Source organism: Bombus bifarius, unplaced genomic scaffold, assembly GCF_011952205.1.
Source record: "Bombus bifarius isolate JDL3187 unplaced genomic scaffold, Bbif_JDL3187 scf7180000008194, whole genome shotgun sequence".
Classification (NCBI taxonomy): Eukaryota; Metazoa; Arthropoda; class Insecta; order Hymenoptera; family Apidae; genus Bombus; species Bombus bifarius.
In genome coordinates, this window is record NW_022884502.1 from 366,356 (window position 1) to 387,927 (window position 21,572).

The following is a 21,572-nucleotide window of genomic DNA, read 5'->3' on the forward strand; positions in this document are numbered from 1 at the left end:
ATTTATCTTCGATAAACAGTTGATACTTCATAAAATCCATAGAAACTTCTAGAATGTGGTTGGAAACTTAACTTAGGTGTTTCCGTAGAAGTAACTTTCAATTTTAATTATTCTCTCTTATTTGTACCAATTAATATCAACTGTTTGTATCAATTACCACTAGCTGTATATAATTGCCCGAGATAAGATCGGGCAGCTAAAATTAATTTAAAGAGCTGTAACTGTAATATATTTTACATATCTGCAATAATTAGAAAGTTTCATATAACACTGGTACACAGTAGCGTAGTTATGCTATTATTATCGTTCATGAAATTGGGACGAACTCGTTTCGAAAAGTTCGAATATCTGTAGTTCGTTTCGTTAATTGAAATCGAGATGGGAAACAATAGCGAAAAAACGGCGATAAAAAGAATCAATTGGTATTACTGCTTCTATACAATGGTTCAAATAAAATGTCAGAAGTATAGTTTAGTGCCGGTACAATATCGAGATTCAGTCGGATTGGCCGACTCGATGAGAATCTGCCTTCCCTAACGATAAGTGATCGAGCGGACAGAGGTTAATGCGGCGTGCAGAGCCGGCGGCCGGGGCCAGCCTGTTCCATATAAATTTGCGTTTACCCTGTTTATTACACGAGTATTTTATCGAGTTCCTGTCACATGCAGCCACGGCTAGATACAAGGGCCAACGATAAATCTCGGCTTCCGACCGGGACAGCCATAAAGATTTTTCTCTTTGCGCCACCACCGGATGTCTGTGCACAGCCTGCGTCCCGGTACACGTTAATAGACGTTTGATTAACATGTTCGGCTCCTTGCGACACGACTTTCGTTTACGCTCTTTAACACGTTTCTTGCCACGCGTCGCAAACATATATAGGGTGAGTCAGAATATAAGCGAGGTACGGCAGGAGATGTACGAAAATAGGCAAAAAGGTTTATATAAAGATATGCGTAATGCAACCTTGTTTTCGAGTTGTATTAGGTTGTCCGGAAAGTGTCTTTCTTCTATAGACACGTCTTTTACAACGATGCATCTTTATACAAACGTGAAACCTTTATGATCTTTATTTTGATAGACAAATGGATCAGACGTAATTCGATAAAATAATATAAAACGGAAAATGTTGTGCGTCTATTATTTCCTTATAAAACGAAAGAAACTTTTCGGACGACCTACTAGCTCATTGCTGCACTAGACTGGAGATAAATATGATGCTAGACGTTGCTTGGATCAACGATTTCCTGGCGAATGTGTAATTCGTGGTGACTTTATTTGCTGATCAACTTCCCGGGCCTGAATCCATTTAATTATTAATTATGGGGCATCTAAAATCTCTCGTTGAAGCGTCGAAACTGTTCGCCAACGTGACGACCAAACGTCACCGACAAATCCGTGTAAAAAGCTGTTCGAATAAATTCGACGATCCATGATCGTTCGCGCTTCTATTGAAACTGAATCTGGTTATTTCGAGCGATTTCTCTGAAGGTAGATAAGCGAATATTACAACAAGAAACGATACCATATGGGGAATATGAATTTGAATATGGATTTTTCTTCTTATTTTAGTATGTTGAATTAACTTCTGCCGTGCTTTCCACGTATTCTGACTCAGCCTATATATTTTGCCCTAGGAACCGCAACGAATTGGTACATTTCACATTTCATTGTTACGCTGTTACATTTCATTTCTGCGAAACGTTATATTGTATTCGCGTATCTTTTTTCTGACAATATTTATCTGTCATTCATTTTGTTGGAAATTGTTTAGTCCATGAAATATGTTGTATTTTAATTATTCTCACCTAACAGAGTAATATTACTTCATCTCCTTGCATGAAACACACATTGTTGAACGATTATCTTCTTGGGAAAAACGAACGAGATTGAAGGATTATCTCTTTGACTATTAAACAAGGGATATTAAAAAGAGAAAGGACAAGGAAATTCTCATTTCATTAATGGCACAAGCGAAAAGACAGGGCTTCTAGACGTATATTGTTTGAAGAGCTTTAAGATGATGGCAGGAAATTCTTCGATTATTTCCACATGTCTGATATCTCGTTCGAAGAACTTTTAGCGAAATCGACTAAGTGATTCGATATCGAGGAATTTCACGAATATTCGAGCTACGCAATATACGCAAGTGTTTTACATTTTTAGCACTTTACCTAAGGTAGGATTAACAAGAATGGAATAACAAATTCGTAATTTAATACGTTCGGGAAAGCATTCGATTTGTACAGAATATCAGTAGATACCCTGACGGCTAACAGTGAACATAATATCGCAATCGTCCGTATAAAATAACTTAAACGTTTTTCGTTGTAGCTGTCGATAAAAGCAGATAAAAGATTACAATTATTTATCTTTCGTCATTTATCCTCCGCTATTTTATCGTTTCAAAATGTCACACTTTTAATTACTCTGATTCTATCTACGGCCAGATTAGAGAGGTCGCGCAAATGTTAATGCCGGTAGATGGAGGGTAGCGCGTTGGTTAATAGGGTTAATAGGGTGCAGAGAAGCAGATTTCGAGGGAAACTCGGTCATTGACCACACGCTGATCGTTCTACCTGGTCCCCTTCTATTTATTCGCCTCGTTGAAATTGTCCGGGTGCACCCTGTCGATAAGAAAGGTTGATGCAATTTTCGGACCCCGTTGCGCCAAGTGTTCAAAAAATGGTCAGCTCGCGATTGTATCCGGATAATCCTCCCTTCTGGGTCCATTCGTTGCGAGCAGAGCGGCTTTCCTTCAACGGGGTCATCCTACTATACGTAGTATCTACGAATGGAGAATAGAGCACTGGCAGAAATTGCTTTCTCGTTATTCAAATGCACGCCTTTGCTCGATACGCGTTGTAGGAATTTCTAACTTCTAATTATCGCAGGAATTTAGCATCGTACTGTAGGAATTTTGTTTTCCACTAATCTCCGAGAGCGGGATAAAAGCGCGATTGAGAATGTTGAAATTTCGAAAGTACAACTCGAGGCTAGACAAGAAAACACAATCGTTAGGTATCAAATTAGAATTCTGCGCAGAAAGACGTGACAATTAATGACGAGAAAAGAGAATACTGTCGATGAAAGTCTGATTAAGCGATCGAATACATCGTGAGAGAATGCGAAGTTTCAATCGCTTGGAACCAGCTTTCATATACAGTGGAATTTACTGTCTTGCACAGACCGAACATTCTAATAATTTTTAAAGTTTCGAGCAATTTCCTAATAATTCTTTACATGTCCTAATAAATAATAAATGGGATATATTCTTAATAAAGTATGAAATACGTTCTTTTTAAAAGGATCGATAATAACGTGATACGTATTCTTTTTTAAAGAGAATTTTATCATTTATCGCCAACAATCGAGATTACTACTTGTTCTAATATTTATGAATAATAAATGAAGAAATATTTTCGTATCGTTTTGTATCGTTTTTGAAAATCTACATCGATAATATCAATAATAATATATGACCCCTTTCAAAAGGATTATATAATATGCAAGTAATCTCGTCAGAAGAATTTTCGGATTCAACGCCAATTATCAGAATTGGAATTATCGTTTTCACAGGATATAAGGACAAATGACCCAGAATCCGTATAATTACAAGCGTCTTCTGTGTACGCAAATAGTTGGTGCTGTGTTTGTCGAAACGGGTCGGCATAATGTGCTAATTCCAGTATCAAATGGGACGTCGGTTGTAGATGTATAGGGGCTGCGTGAATGGAGGCGACATACATATACACAGGTTCGAGATGTTTGAGCCTATATCGCGTGTATAGTCCAGATAAGACACGGTTAATTTGGTTTCAGAGCGCATGCAGGTCCACCATGAGGTTTCACGACCGCTTATCGACGCTGGGATTTCGTTTGTCCTTTCACGAGTATGAAATCCGATTACAAAAAGCCCGACAACGGATAGAACAAAGGTGGAGAAACACGTGCACGATTAAAACTTGCCAGGAGATAAATTCGTCGGGGACGATGAAGAGAATTCCTCGGTGTGCTATCCTCTGTCAGAGAGTAATCGTCAGCACGCGTTTACCTTGGACGTGGAGAAGCGACGCGACGTTTTCGTTTCGTGTTTTTACACTTACGTGCTTCGTATGGCAGAAGAATTGTGTGTCAGAAAATTTTTGCAGTTGAAAATTTCGGCGAAATTTCAGAAATATACACGGACAAAAGGAAGTTTAAAATTTGTACGATAACTTTCGTACTAAACATTTTCTAACACGACACGAACAACTTGCGGTATATGGGTAACATTTATTCGTCACTCGTGCCAAATATAATTCTATTCTGTAAAATTATAGTATTTCTTCGCTACTGTGTGAATTACTGTAGCTACTTACCGAGACGCAAGTAAACTCAAAAAGTTACTAAGAAATTATCAAAACCTTTAAGAATTATTGTTTCATTTGTAAGATTCGATATCAGAATAGTAATTTCATATTACAAAATTGTTTCTCTTCTTGTCTATGTCTGTGTTCGATCGATGGAAACATTTACGTCGTTGCTTTATGTGTTGTTATTTGACTTCATGCACGACGCAAATGATTCTTCTTGTTCCTTGAATTCTTCCAAAGGGAATTTAGGTTTTATGGAAACTATATAAATATATATTGCTTCACCACTGCGATTCTTTCAAGTGTTAAAAGATGTTTTCTTTGTGCACGTATTACACGAATGCAATCTTCTGATCGATACATTTTCGTGATACCTTAGATTAATTGTCGCATTTCGTGCGAAACCAACAGCTGTTCTAATATAAACGTCACATCAAGATACTACTAAATGATACGGAAGTTGATAAACTAGTATGTAAACGCTATAATAAATACAATAGCGTGCCGATACTTTTTGCCGCCACTGTATAACACGAGCCGCGAGTAGATTGATCAGCAAACGTTTGCAGTCGCTTTCACTTCGGCCAGAGCATTTTTTCCAGTGGAAATTCTTGGTCGCCGGCCGATTTACGATACACGCGTCCCGACAAGATATACGCGGCGACCACGGAAATGAAATTCCACTTCCGCCGCGCTAGTAATTGGATTTTCGGCTTCCGATGGAGAATCTCGGACGATTGGTCAGGGACAAAAAAAAAAGGGGGAACAATCTGGAATCCTATCGGCTTCGGCATCGGGGCGAATCACGCTCCAATTCCTGTTCCCCGCGGTTGACTTTTCGTTGTTCGCGCGTTACATCGACGACAGTGCCGTTTCCCCATCGTTAATTAATCTTCGAAACAAAGAACGACCCCGAGACGATTCCTCGCTTTAAAAGGTTTAATGGGAAATCGGTAAACTATCGAACGCGGATAGCTGACGAGGCGATGTCTCGGACTCTCCTGGCAGTCTACCAAATTCTTTCATCGTCGCGGAATCGCTTTCGATATTTTCACATCGCGAGCTCTGTCGATAATGAAGCAATATTGCTTATAGTTGAACGTGCAAACAAGACGAGTTGCCAATATTATTTAATGTCTTTCTGGAACGATCTACGCGATTCGTTTCGCAAGTAATAAGGTATACACGAGAGTTTCTCGTAGATCATATTTCTAAAAATCAAAGCGATTTTTTCAGATATCTTTTACCGCGAAGCTGGAAGCTTAACGCGAGAGACGATGGAAATCGATAAGGTCAGGATGGATCGATGTAGCACGATATGAAATAAATATAGTGGATATTAAAAGAATACATGGCATTATAGATAGGAATTAATCTGAAATGTATAAATAAAAGATGTGAAATGGATTTTCAGAAAAACATGCTACCTACAATGGGAATGCTATAAAAAGTTTAACAGATCACAGTAATTTATTTACTTTTTATCCAACTTGCCAATTCGAGATAGAAAGTAAGCAATCTCATTACTTTTGGAACAAACCACGTCGATTAATCACCCGTCTACTCTGTTACTCGCTCTTTTCCACTAGGTATCGAAACGAAAGTCGTCGCGACGTCTGATGGATAGAAATCGAATTCGCGCTGTAAAATGCATTGGGCCGATGATTCACTCGCGGCCGCTCTGCTGCTTCTGGTTTATCGGCCACCAACTGTCCGAGATATGAATTGCTTCTCCTTGAATTATTGAGATTATTTCGTGTTCTTCTATTTCTACATGAACCGCAACAAACTTCCTTAACTCCTTAACAGTCCAATAAAGGCCGATAAAGAAAGTCCGGAAAATATCTACTGGTTCCTTTCTTTTCATTGTAAATTGGATGTTTCACTTTAAGATAAAAATAAGAATCTTCATAGAAGAAGATGATAAAGAAAGTGCGTAAAAGTAAGTGTAAAAATACGTAAATTACGTACATATTTAGTTCATTACATATTAATTAGCTAGGAGTATGGATCGTTGTCTTGCAAGAATACAAAATTCTGACCGGCGATTCGAAGACTAAATGGTATTTTTGATAATTTTTTGATTTTATGTTGTCTGTAGGTGCTAGCTGAAACAAAGTACATTAATATGGAATAATAATATACACGTGACAACTTCGAAGAAAGTAGACGATAATTACACAATGTTGTGTAAGAAACGAATAATATCACTTTAGCTTAATTAGCTTAATTTAATCGATATTAATCGGCGTAATCAATTTTTCCAATTTTTATCTAATTGGAAAATCAAACAACGAGATACCAATGTGGAATCGGTTGTACACTGAATATATTGAATTTTACTAACAACGATGATATTGAATTTAAAAATCTATAAAAGAACAGGAAATTCCACTTATCGTATTTCCTATCGACGATCTTCAATTTATATAATCTAGATCGAATATATCACGTTTCGGATGATATCAGTGGCTATCCTAATACGATACTTGTAAACTCTGTTCCATCACCAAACCACATTTTCGATAGTTCAATTACGTCGCGGTAATTCTCGCTACCAGCTGCGGGTGTGTATTTTTCTCTCGGCTCACACACGTTAAAAGGACTATGGTCGTGTGCAAACGCGTTTGACGAGTGGTCAAACGTTTTCGAGCTGGCGTTAAAAATTCTTTCGTGGCCTCGATCGTGCAGCCGTATTTTCGACATGTGCGCTCGTTGCTGCGTGAAATATCCTTTGTCTCTTAGCGGAGTGGAGCGCAACCTCTACAGGGAGAAAGGTGCTCGTTTTTTTCGTTCCTGGTTGGAGATCCGCTAATGGTTAGCCAAATATACTCTGCCCTCTTAAGAGAGTCAGTCACATTCCGCTGGTGGCAAAGAGCCGTGGAATAAAACGCCCAACGTGTTTCGTTTCTCTATGACGCAACGTACGGGCGAAAAAACAGAGCAACGAGGTAACGTGGCGTCGTTAAACCGCCTTAGGATCAACCGTAAAAGAGAACGTCGAGTTCTCTGGCACGGGACGCGCGTGATTCCTTCGTTTATGTCGTGTCACGCGTCTCGAAGCGGTGCTGTGATGTTAACGACGCATCAATTTTCATGGGGAAGCCCGAAATTCCTCGCACAGGGTTGAAGAGAATGTCGAAGCTCCCAAAGTGATACTTTGGGGAAGCTTTCGGCTTCCGGCGAAAATTACAGCGGAGTTTCGGCGAAATCTTAGGACGAACATACTTAACGTTGTCAGACTTTGCACTGTTATACTTAACGCTGCTGCGCCTAAGGCTATGGTTACGTTATTCAGACGAATCGAAGTTCTATCGAATACAGTACGTCGATCTAATCGGATGCAAATCTATTCGAACATTCCTCGAAACTTTTGAAGTTCCCTTAGCGCTGTTACGAGACCAGATTGTCGTGATTATAATAATAAAATCTGAGAGCAATCTAGAAACCTATATAGAAGTTAGAAAATATTTACTGCCAAGACATATTTAGCAAAGAAGATTAGTATACAGCATGTAATAGACATTTTAAATTAATAAACGTTGCTTTAAGACTGTCAGAAGAGGCTATAATTACCGAGGCTTATTACTATAGTAAAACATTATCAATATAATCGAGATAGTGGAGTGTGATGATGATGTTCATGAAATTACAAACTGCAAGATACAAGACTTTTGTTGCAAACACGTACCTAGTAAACAATTAATATACAGCATGAATAGTAATCTGAAACACTTGATAAATTTTTATTGGTTTGTTGATTTTTCTGCGTCATTCGATGGCTCGAAAGAGATGCTATTGGTACGAAATATTTGAAGAAGGGTACAACCTGAATATATACAACCTCGCGAAAGTATTCGAACATTCGTAGACATTTTCTTCGACGTTGCAGGCAAACATCGGAAAACCGCGAAACCTTGAGTCGTTTTATCGTTGGTAAGAGACTGGCGGATCGAAAAAAGGGGAAAAGAAATCCGTAATGACCAGGAAGCCAGACTGCCGAGTGGGACAGAACGCGACCTATGAATGAGGGTTGCGCTTGTACAAGGTTAGGAACGTAACGCTCTCGCGAGCGACACAATGGAGAAAGCAGGAACAATGGGCCGCGTTCTGCACCGTTGTGCTGTATTGAAAACGGATCCTATGGAATAAGTTTAACTGTACGGGCTACGCGGTAATTGGAGATACAAGGGTGAATGGGGAATAAGGAAACGAGGTTAGAGTTTCTGGAATTTCAAGAGAATCGCGTCTGACCGCAACGGATCGAAGGGAATTCTCGCCGATCAGGAATAGGAAGCAGAGGTGAAAGGATTGTTAATCATATTTAGGTGAAGTAAGCTATATATGCGTACACTTGCAATTGTTTAATTACTTGAATTTATATGTTTTATATTCGTGAACGTCATATATTCTAAACTGCTTACGTATCAGTGAGAATATACAGGACCAGTCGGTATAAAACTATCATCCGAAGTAGCTATTGATTTTATAAAAGAATGTTTCAAATGAAATTTATCGTACTTTATGGGGTTTGGTTAGAGCAGTATGTTTTGATTTTTTAAATCTCATATCTTTTCAGCTATTGAGTTGAGTTTTTTAATAGTCACCATATACCTTTTACAACATTAGCTTTCTCTGTATTCTCTGAAAAATATTAACCTATTTATATCAAAAAACCATTAGCTCAACAGGTATTTTACTTTAATTTGTCGCGTTTAACGTACGAAAGACAAGGAAATACGTTCCTGCAACGAATGTCCGATTAGATCGATTAATGTTAAACAACCGAGAGTCACCTTAATATCTCACGAAATATAGGATACTAAAAAATAACATTTCACCCATGCGGCGAATCTCTTAACACGCAACGTAGTTCGTTTAATTCGTAAAACCAATAGATAACGAGTTATTTTATACAGTGCTTTTTATTGACTCATCGTGTGTAGCGTAATAATTAAGCTTTCGATGGATATATCTTTCGTTTGTTGGAGAATAATAATTCATTGGTAATGCAAATAGAAATCTATCAGCATTTATGCCATCCTTCCGCGATAAACGAATTTATGAAAGAAAATCATTTGTTTTCGGGCAATTAAACATTAATCACGTACTCGGGCAAATGAAATCGTGGAACTGATAAAAAGTAGATTTGATCATTTCGGTTTCCATGAGACTGAAATGTAAATTAAAATCGACCGTGTAATCGCGTTGATTTTATCTCGCGCCGTAGGAAAATCGGCAGGAACAATGGATAGAAGTGGAATAGTCTCGGGGCATAAATTTCGCGGAGCGAAGTCCTTGTACCTTGTAACGGTACCAGGAAATCCATGTAATACCCCGAAAATCTGATCGTTTGGCTACGGAATTACGTAAAAGGTAATTCAAGAAGACGGAACCATCGGCGGAAAATTCTGTGTCAGCTGGCCCCAGTTTCCCATCGAATCACACGTTTCCTCTTGATAATCTAATCTAAAGGACTTTCCATTGATAACATTCCCTCTTCTTTTATCTTGCAATCTCCGTAATGGAACCTTCGAGTAAGGTTTTATTTCGATTGTACAGGAGAAACTTTTTCAATTCGAACGAAATCAATGATTCTTTCAAGACGTGTTTTGTATCGAAATTTTCGATCCAATTTGGTGCCACGGTTCCATACACGCGAAATAACGACCGTGATAAGTTACACGGCTGTCGGTGAAGCTGGAACAATGACAAAAACATAGATCGATCATAAGTGATGTATAGGGACGACAGGTCAGCGTGTTGTTTGAGTCAAACTGCTCGAAGAAATGGACAGAAATATATAGATAGAAGTATACAGGCAGATAACTGGCGTTATTAACGTGGCAATCGATTAAATACATGGGATGAAACAGTGGCAAGGATGTAGTGACAACGACATAGCCGTCACAGCAACGTATGTACTAGAATGAAATATCTTATCAGCGTGTGAACTAACGACGAACTTAGTAGATGGTACATAAAATATTACAAACTAGTAAAACCATCTGAGAAATAATAACTGCAATTATATCGTTTCTATATCTCCACAAAGCACGTAGCTGTTCCTAACTTTACTTAAAAGATAGAAAGAAGAAACACGGTGAACTTCAAGTATATTTCAACACTCGCTGAAAGATGGAAACGTACTAGGTACACTGAAAACTACTGGATAGATACGTTTCAATTAAGAAAGGCAAAGGCAGTATAGCTGTAGGTCTGTAGGTGGTTGTATATTCGAGACGTTTGAAATCTATTGTCATATTTAAACAGTACAATCGATCTGGACATTGCTCGACAAACAAACACCGTTGTCCTTATGGCGAACAGCGAATCCTTTCGACACCAGTCGAAATGGAACTTATACTCGGTTAAGTATATATCTATTTATACTGAACGTAGAGTCAGTGAAATAGATAGCGGCAGCAGACCACAGGCTATTGATTTCGGATTGCGGCCAGAGCTGGTGGCTTTTGTCGAGAAGATTATAACGCGGACCAACCCCTGGATCTGGTCATCCTGGCTAGAACAGCATTTCTCGAACTAACCCTCGCCAACCTTCCATCCTCGAATACACGAAGAGTGTTCATCGATGCGTTCGGAGAATCTCGTGAGCTCTACCGAGCTAATGTTATAACACCGGCGTGCAAACTGTAATTCCCATCCTGGTTAATTCAATTGCCTGTGTGTATACTTCAGAAGCTGCTCCTCCCAGCATACGTTGATTTTCGCTCATACAGTTCCACCATGTTTGCCAACGTGTATGTAACTTGCTCGTACACACGTGTGCGTTTCCTTTGGCGTTTCTTTCCCTGGCTCTGTGTGTTAGGCTTTGCCTCGCGTGCACGTGTCTCGCGCGATAATGCTCCAAAGAGCTTATTTGAAAGTGCACGATAGCGAAACCCAACCGGAGGAAAGTCACGTATCAAGCGACTGCAGTGTAGCAAAGTTTGAGAAACGCTAGCCAACAGGCCAACCATTCCGCGTTACCGGCAGCTACGGAATCTGCCCTTCAGTTGGTGTTCCTCGTCTTTGACTCTCGGAAGCCCGTATCTGCGTTCTGACTTCCTCGGTCCTTGAAACCTGTCTTTGTTTCGCTCCTTATTGTCGAGATTGTCGCGCGGAAGCCACCCACTAGCTACCGTGCATAGCTAGGGAGCAGACTAGCTGCGTGGTACAGGGGCAGAGGAATATTCTGCTTGTTTTACTTATTAAGCGGCACAATTAGTTCCATTTTAGCGAATTTTGAGATTAAAATCTCCATTGGTGCTATGTGATTGTAAATAGATTTCTTTTCGCTGCTTCCAGTGTCTAATTATTTTATTTGAAATTTGTTATTCCATGTGCGTCGTGAGTATTCGTTAATTGTTATTCCGAAGACGCGAATGTACGAAGAATGAGAATTTCGAACAGTGAGACGCGTTTATTTCTGTTGACTATGTTCGAGAAAGATATAGAGCGTCCTTGAATTCATTCGTCGCAGGATTATTTCGTATAAGGAGGAAAGATTTACCGTCGAATAAAGAGTGAAAATACAGATTTATTCGCGACTAAGGAATAACAGTTCGCCAAATAATATCGGTATTTCTTATTCACGAATAAATCTTCAAGCTTTGTTGCTTTAATAAGCGAGCGAAATAAAATTTGCCCAAGCCTGGATACCCAGTGACCCAAACACGGGACAAGGCAACGACAAAGTAAAGACCAGTTAAACGAAGAAAACGAAATAAACGCGGCTGATTTTCAGGCATTAAATTGCCGAAGGATTTAACGGGAATCAAGTTGCACGTGGACATATTTGCCGCGTAAATGCATAAATCTGGTTGGCGTGTCAGTTTTCCGCGCGTGATTTCCACCGGTTTCACTGGCGGGGATTAAACGAATTCGACCGTAGGGGAATTCGCGGCGTGCAGCCGCGTGTATCTTCGGCATTAACCGAGCCCATACACGCGAGCCCGATACATTTACCAAAAAATTCCTCGCATGAACTTTTAACGGAGGTCGTGGAGCGCACGCGCGCGTTTCACCTCGACGCTATGTCACCGGTGTGGCGGCCCGATATCGGACATTTAATAACGTCGGCATTCGAAAAATGCACGCGCGGAACGTTACGCCTGGAATTTCATGAAAATCGCTTTCCCGAGAAGTTCGTCCGATAAAGCAGAGGCTGCACCCTCGATTTTTCCGATAACACCACCGGCCGCGAATACAATCGTCTAGCCGCTTCGACGTCCAAGCCTCCGCTTTCATTTATCGAGAAATATTAACCGATCCCGCTAACGAGCGAAATAATTATCCGGGATGGAAGCTACGGACGAACGTCTACTTCGAAAACCGGTACGGATCGAAACACTCGTTTGTTTAAATCGTTTCTCTTCGGTTTAAATCGCGAATTTCAGTTTTCTGATAAACAAGGTTGCTACGCTGTGTCTCATAATTGCAAAATCGAGATAACATTTTTAATGCCCGTGTCAGTGATCGTGAAAGCATTGTGAGTTATATAAATATTTCGTTGTCCGATATTCAGACTTTTACATTCGAGTGTGTTAACAAGATTTCTCCATTGTGGAATAAAATGTTTCGTGAAATATATCATCTTTTTACGTGATATATCATCGTGCAGTTTTATGAGCAACCTGTTCGAGAAAGTGTCTTTTGATTGTTTAAACGACTTAAATATTTTTAAAATTAGTAATACATCCTAGTTAGTGTTACTTGTGACAGTAAAAATAATGAATTTTATTAAGAAAACGAGTTAAAAGCAAACAGATTTATCTATTTATGTTATATATATATATCGTGACTGTGCATAGTTAATTATTAATCATTGTCTGCTTCAATAACAAAATTTTTTGTTTCGAATAATTTAAGGACTTTAAAGTGTTCATGATGAATCGATGGAAAGCAGAGTAGCAGATCCGCTATGTCTTCATATTTTTCCTTTATCACTGATCTCTCACTTGCATATAATAGACATAACTATAAATTATAATACAAGTTTGGCCTTCCCCTTTTCGATGAAACGTCTAAAACACGATATTCCGCTACAGGATCCATTGTGGTGTTTTATAAAACATTTTACGTGAGGCTTTACCATACACCATATCTCAGACTTTATTTAACGATATAATGCAAAAATATGTAAGTATTTTCTTCCTCACAAGTTTCACGACTTACGCAAATAAAACACATAACTTACACCACTGTCGAAATAAACGAGACAAAGTAAAATCCTCATGACGTTGCTCATTTCGCAGATATTTGGCAAACATTTTTCCATACAATAGAATACATTACAATACATTAGAATACGTATTCCATAGAATAGAAATAAAAATCGACGCAACATAAAACGACTGAAAGTCTCGACGAAATGGAATTTTTGGTTTCTTGACTTATATCGTTTACGTGATTACCGACACGCTTATATGTTGTGCTTATTACAACGAGGAACGAAGCTTGACCTGTTTGAAATTACATCGGGGAACAATGTTTCTCAGAATTGATAAATTATAATTCATAATTATAAAACTGCCCTAAAATTTCGATTCTTACGTGTTGTGGTTGATATGATAAGAACGAAGCAAGCTATGTTTGCGATTATATTGAGAAACAATGTTACCCAGAGTTGATAAATTAAGTTCAACCCTATACTACGAAAGTATAAGCCACCAGTTTGTTACAAATGATTTCGTCTTTCATTATCTCATTGTCTGTACGATTGATCTGTCTTACTGTTAATGTTATTCATTGCCTACCACGTTCTTTTATATTTAAATCGTTTTTACCGCAATGTGTCTTAACAGATTCGTTGTACAGTTAACCGATAACTTACTTTTACTGACAAGAAGAAATTATTTTGCCAAATAAAAGAGACGAAAAATGTTATGATACTAATGGATTCTTTAAATCATTTTTCTATTACATTATGCTCGAAATAGTTGCATTGTTTTATTTGATTATCTTCCCAGGACTTAATGACACATAAATTGGCAGTCTCAAGATATTTTATTTTACAAGGATGATATATTTGAGGATTAAAAAAGTATGATATTTCGATATTCGATAGTTTCAAGTAGACGTAAATTAAATCACGAGAGTCGGCTAGAAACGGAAAGCTTGGAAAAGTTGCGGGAGATCGAAAGCTCGGGACACGATTTATAATACAAGGTAATAGGGATGGTGCGGTAGCCATTGTTCCCTGGTAAGAAAGTTTTACAAAACGTTGAAACATTCGAGGAATGGCTGACAAGTATCTCGCCAGTGCGGAGTCGAATGCATTAATAACGCAACGGTGGGCCAAAGGTCGAGTCCGACAAATTTTTCTTTTCCTATGGCTACTTCGGGAAATTCGTTTGTCAGAATAAAATAATCAGGTTCGTTTCTCGCGACTCGCGACAGGTTCTCTTACCGAAACATTCCAGGCAAGAGGTTTATCGCGTTTCCGCGTCTCTCCAACTACCACGTCGACAGCCGACAATCGGAATACGCTTTCGTGCCCATTAAAAAGACGAAGGCGAACTTGCTGCTCGCTCGTTTATAACACAGACTTACAAAAACTTTTTTCTTCGCTCGAGAACAGAGCTGAACCACGATCTTACGAATTCGCGGGTGAAACTTTGTTAGTTGTAACTACCGAAAAGTAGCGTATCACTTTTCTCTCAAGAAAAATAAAACGAGATAAAGAAAAGGAGAGGATAATGTTAGAAAGTCGGAATTACGTGATAGTTTAGAGGTTGAAGAATAAAAATTCGCCAACAGCCACAGAGTTAACAGATGAAAGTTAAACTATTATAAATGCAAGTTTTCAACAATTCATCTTAGTTTCGAGTTTCATGGATTACCGATAGATTACAGGAAGTTTGAATAATTATGGTATAGTGGACAAAGAACAGATTCTACGTGAAAGAATAAGTAAAAAATGTAGGATAGAATCTTCTGTAGGATAGATTCGTCCATTATAGAACATACAATTTTATTATAAATTCATTTCTCTCGTCCATTATAATTGGGTTTTGCAAAGTTACCACGTTTTCTCCGTTTCACTGTTTAAACTTTCTTGTAGTCGTCGCTTGAAATTAATTTCTAATTGAAGGGCTCAGAAGTCAATCAGTGTGAATCAGTCAATTCATTCACGCTCTTTCGTCATCAAAACCTCCAGCCGACGAAACAATTTAATCGTTGTAATACGTTCTCTAATTCAGTTATTATAATATAATTGTTAAACTGTTCCGTTGAACGAAGATTCCGACAACGAAGACGTATTTACATCACGTGAATTATTTTTCATGGGAAAACGATTGGCTTACACCGATTGCCTTCAGAGCCCTCCAATTATCGTTTCTGGAATCTGCAGGAAATTGAAAAATAAAAAATCTCCGTCTACTTTTCCTCTACTGTAAGATGTGACCAGAAAGTTTCCCGCATTCGGAACGCAAATCGAAAAGAATAGTCAGAGTAAAAATGTCAATTAATTTTCATAGCACGGCGGTAGTCGGTAGGAAAGTTCTTCGTTAATGCGTTCCTTGGACCGTTCGACGATGTCCAACGCATAATTAATATCGTTAACGCGGCAAACTGAGAGCCGGAAGAATTTTTTCGCCGCACATTCGAGGCTGGAGACCGCGACGATTGCGATTCAGCTAGGCATTAACGACGCGTTGGATGGTCGTTAAAATCTCGTTAAGTGTTCGCGCCATTCTGTCTCGTCTTATGCTAATGTCGGCGCATAATCCGCGGCCAGAAACAATGCTATTCTTTTCTCTCGCGGCCAGGCCGCTTGAAACTTCGCGTTTTCTTCCGATGACGCCGCGAAACAGAAAGCAGTCACCATGTTGCGCGTCGCGTTTGCAAATGGAACAGAGAATGCTACTTCACGGCCAAATCATAATTCATAAATTCTTTTTACTTTCAGATTAATTTATGGGACGACGCCTGTAAGCGGAGGATGCAAGAAGAATGGTTATTAAACTGCCAGAGTTTTGAGGTGCATCAGTTCATAAATATTAGGACTCTTACGGAAGCTTAAGGAAAGTTAAGGAAAGCTATTAAGAAATTATCTAATCTCCTGAGAATTGGAGATTAGAGAAGAAGAACGAGCAGGTAACGTTTTTCATTATTTACGGTCATTTTTAATATTCCATCCGTTTCATTCGATGTTAATTTAACCATATTTTATTCCACATTATACAATCCCATATTAACGAAATTGTCTTTTTTGCTTTATTGTACGGCGAAACGTGTATTTTCCAAATACTTTGGCAAACTACTAAGGTCCCTTAGAGTCACGATTTTCAACCGGTGTATCTGATTATTTAGTCAATGCTCCCTTTTTTCTTCAAATTGTCGGATAAAAACGACAATACGCCATTCTAGTTCTTAACTATCCTACCTCCGCTAGTTTGTGAACCGAGCTTGAAGTTCATGAAGTTTAATATTATTGGATGCAGTTCGGACTTTAAAGAACCGAATGTTCGCTGCTCTCTAAGCAGAATTTTCATCGTATTATCACGAATTTCCATCCTTTGTACCAACGAGACACACGTGGAAAAACATGTCTGAAGTTAGGCAAGTTGTTGAAGCTGGACATTCGAATTTGCTGACCTGGTATTTCTGATGAGATGGAAGTGGAGGATAGAGAATGCGCGTTTCGAAGAAAGAAGCAGTGGAAAACCGTGCGCCACATCCGAGTGTCCGACTATTTCTGAATGCAAACGAGCTATTGTACATTCTGCCGCGTAATCCCGCTGCGATCATACGTATGTCTTTGTTATTGTTAATAAAAAAACAAAGAAAGACACGTATGATCGCAGCGGGATCGCGCGGTAAAATGTCGCTCGCGCGCATTCAGAGTTCGCAGGCAATAAAATAATAAAGCGGGTACTCGCAAAAAATTCCGCGTCGTTGAATTTTGTATGACCATAAACGGTATTCGACTATACTCAGACTACTTCCGAACACTCGATTGCTTTACGATCTTTTTTGAAAGAACAAAGTTGAAACAGTTAGCAACTGCCAGGGAGGCGTATAGCTGTCCGGCGTGAATGCCGCGTCTTGAATCAAACGCAATGTATCTTCCGCCGCAGGATTTTAGCAATTATACGCGCCACGAGCTGGAAAAGGTTGAAAATCGCAGCTCTAGGGATGACAAACGTCTCTCCTTTGCCGATTGTCAAAGCAATTCGGACAGTGAGGATCGCAAGCACGTAGAAGGCTGGAAAGCGCCGCCCTGCAAAAGTGCACAGGGTGGCCCTCGAAAATGGAAATCCATTCGTCAACATGGTAATTCTTTCCGGCGGCCGAGCGTAATAGACTGTCGTTTGTCCAACGGCCCTTGCGACTCTTCCGCTTCCTCGAGATTCTCGCGTCCGTTTTTAACTCATTACCGCCGGCTCTAATTAGAACTACCGGCGACTAATCCGCGAATCCTTTCCTGCCCTTTCCTCCTTTTCCTTTTCGTCACCGTACCCGGAAAATTAAAACGCGCGAAGCTCCCACGTCGAGAGTTTGCCGTTTATTTTAACGCGGCCCTACGAGAGCGCAAACATCGCGTGAAGAACAAAAAGCGACGGAGACGGTCGTCGTCGATGAACCTTTTCACTCTGTTTCACCGTTCTTTTGTGCAGTTTGCGAAGATCCTTCGATGAGGAATCCTGGGTTTGAACAAACGGTCCGTGTAATTTTTCATTAAATATGGAAATTCTTAATTGATATTATCGGGCTACCGTGATAGTTTAGGGCTGGATTATCTAATTTAATTTAATTACTAATCTGTAGCATTGAGAACGTAGAATACAAAATAAAAGTGAACATCCTAAATTCTAGTAAGCTGATATAAATCATTACAATAATGTAAAATACGAAATAAAATTAATCCAACATAAATTACTATAGCTATCTGTAATTCTAATAGGTTCGAGTTTAGGTTCCTTTTTTATTATGTTATGTAGAACTTATCGTCGAGTTGAACTCTTATATTGATTTATAAGTATCGGAATATCTACTAATTTGATATAAAACGTGGCAATTAATCTGAAGTATCAAGGAAACGATTAACTCGTTAAGGACTAGACGCAACTTTACTTAAACGCAACTTTAGCGCAAGTACTGTCGGGACAAAATATGTAGAAATGCAAATTCTTCGTAATTCTCGCATATTAAGATTTCTCATGAATACATAAGCATCGACGATCCTTACCACCGGCAACCCTTACCAATGTAAACAATATTTTTCGAATAAATTAATCGCCCCGTTGAAGCAGCTATTTTCGGTGTTTTCTGAAACTTCGCTTGAAAACATGAAATAAATGATCGGCGAATTCCATTTTATACAGCACTTTAAAAGCAATGCAGAAGACTGACGAGGCAATAGAACGAATAAGAGATAAAATACGAAAGTACAGCCGCGAACAATTGGAATTATTTTCGATCGAGAAGCGAAGATTGTTCTCGTATTCACCAGATGGCTACGGGAATCTTCAGGTGCGAGGCAATTTACGGAAACGCGGCAGTAGAATGGAATCGAGTCGGTCCTCGAAACTCGTCTTCCATTTCTTTAAACGTGATGGCCTCCTTGGATTCCATGGATCGTTTCACGGCCTTTTAATTCCATCGTGAAACCACGACCTTGCCACACAGTCCGCGCGCAATTCTATTTCACGTCTGTCCGCTTCAAACTTAATAAAGCGTCATGCACAACCGACTGGCATTTTTCTGTGACTGCCGCCGAAGACGAAGAAGGAATTGAATACGCTGAATGGTCGTTTAGCATCGCGACGCGCTGTACCTCCGGTTCTCCAGTAAACCGCAGCCATCCGACAACGAGAGAACGATGGTGGTGGTTGGTTGAGATGAGCGGCGGTGAACGAAGGGTGGTTGGAGGGTCGTCCTGGATACGGCAGCATCCTCCTGGAATCCTTAATATAGTCCGTCGAAAGGGGAAAGCCGGACGGGGACTAGGAAGGGTGAGAATGGCACGCGAAAGGGGATGATATCTCGCCACCGTGAAAATTACGTTCCGAGCGCGATATACCTCGGCCGGGTAAATAGGCATCGGGAATGGAACATCGTCGGAGAGGTGGGTTCCTACTTCTTTACCGAGCAAATGCACACACTTCTGGCCGCAATAAGGGCTAGGGAATGCTATGGAAGGTAGCCGGATGGGCTGCATCGATTATGAATGGGTTCTCGTTTAGCAAATCCCTGGTTAACCCTCACGGTGGCACGTGAAATATTCAGACATTGCTGATTTGGCTATTTGGTACCTTGAGTACTTCGCCCTTTTTATAAATTATACAGTATCGAATAACATGCACGTACAAGCCGTGGCACGAGACGATTCCTTTGATAAGGAAATGTATGTAGAATAGGAGAAAATCGAGTTTGAAAATTTACCATGCACGTGCACTAAACCAGTTCTGAATTAAACATATTTACATGACGCCTTAATATGTTTAACGTATCCTTGAACGGATAATTCGACTCCAACCTGTTACATACTATAACGAGTATTATACATTTAGACATTTTATATGTTTCCGCGCGTTAAATGCACCCCGTACATTTTGAAGGGTTCATAAACGTATGAATATCTTCAGTCTGTTTGTAAATCCACAGGTGGTATTTTAAACGGTTCGCGGGGAAAAATTAGTTGAGATTATATCATAGACCGGTGCTACGGTGAATTATGCTCTTTTGCCAACATTCTCGTCTCTTCCACTCACTTTTTACGATGTGAATCGTTTTCGGTATAATGAATTAATTTTAATTGCTTCGGTTTTCAATTCTACATTATCCTGTTACGTCTTATGCAATCAGCATTCAGCGTCTGAAGAAAGAAATCTTGTTCCCATAAATTCATTTACCATAACGAGATAGCGCAAGTAATTATAAATTCCAAGGGAACTTTTTTAAAACACTGCCTGTGATTATCATTCTTCTATGAATTTTAATTTACCGCGTAATGGCTAAACGACTCGATCGATAAAAAGTGTTGATATCTCGCGTTCTAGAAATAATCAACCACCTTCCCCCTCTAATACCTCGATTCGATCGTGATAATCGCTAGACAGGACAATGCAAAGTTACATCGATCGCGACAATTGCGTTAATGCACGAAATAACGATCCACTTTCTACGCCGACGCGATTTCCGCGGTGAATCATTTAAGGAGAAGAAATCGTGCGCGATTACGCGTCGTTTTGTTCGCCGGGAAATTGCTTTCGCCTTTCCTTAATTCGTTTCGAACACTCGCGCTGAACGCGATGCAACGTTCCCCCGAGTCGGCCGTTTTGTCACGGCTACGGAACGTTCTCGCGCATTCGATGAAATCGCGCGCGCGAATCTCGTTATCGCACCATCAGGAATCGTGGATGCAGCGCGCGGCAATATATCGAGGAAAAATCGCCGGAGTATCGACGAACGATAGCGAATACCGCACGTACGGGACACATTTTGCCCGAAACAGCAATATATTTTATTAGGATGGTCCCGCGGCCTCGCGGTCCCGTGGTCTCGTGTCTGCAATTATATCTCCATGCAAATGATCCGGCCGAATTAGCAGCGACCGATTAATTAGCGTTGCCGGTAACGTGCGTCGCATCTGCAGATCCTTGTCGATCGATCGGCAGACACACTGAGAGAAAGAGGGAGAGAGAGAGAGAGAGAGAGAGAGAGAGAAGGAGAGAGAGACCGAGTGCTGTCACGCAGAGTGATTGCAGCTGCAGCAATTAGCATAATCGTGACGGAGAGCTCGTGTGCATGCTGAAGGGACAGAGAGAGCGAGAGAGAAATGCAAGTACGACGGATATAACGAGAGAGAAGAGAGAACACACGTTGGATGATCGACATTTTCGTTTGCGTAAAGCCGCATCCTCGTTAACCTCGAAGCCGCAAGAGATCATCGATCAGAGATCGACAATGGAACGCGTCACAGTGTCGGGACAAAGAAGTCAATGCCGGGATAAATTGAAGAGGGAAGAGCCTCGATCAGCTGCTACTATCGATCTGTCACCTATCGTTGATACGTAATCTACTCGATCGGTAACTTCCACGAATTGATTTCATGAAGATTACGGCGACAGGTTTTACGGTGACAAGTATTCAGGTGTTTGATACTCCTTAATTTTACAGATACCTTGTAATGTAGGTATTACAAACTTTTAGATCGTCACGCCGCATGAATAGGAAATTCTGATCGATCGATCGTTTCATTCGTAA

General features: G+C 39.9%; 1 protein-coding gene and 1 long non-coding RNA gene across 5 annotated transcripts in view; one reads left to right on the forward strand and one right to left on the reverse strand.

Annotated features, from left to right (window-relative positions):
• LOC117209904 (complexin) overlaps window positions 1–21,572 on the reverse strand; it is a 320,967-nt gene that overhangs the window by 147,747 nt on the left and 151,648 nt on the right. The gene's annotated exons all lie outside the window — the stretch shown is intronic.
• Window positions 1–21,572, forward strand: part of LOC117209905 — a 206,591-nt gene that overhangs the window by 96,073 nt on the left and 88,946 nt on the right. For all 4 annotated transcript variants that reach the window (XR_004488006.1, XR_004488008.1, XR_004488007.1 and 1 more), the window contains exon 3: window positions 16,270–16,457. This is a non-coding gene — a long non-coding RNA (uncharacterized LOC117209905). The remainder of the gene's footprint in view (window positions 1–16,269; window positions 16,458–21,572) is intronic.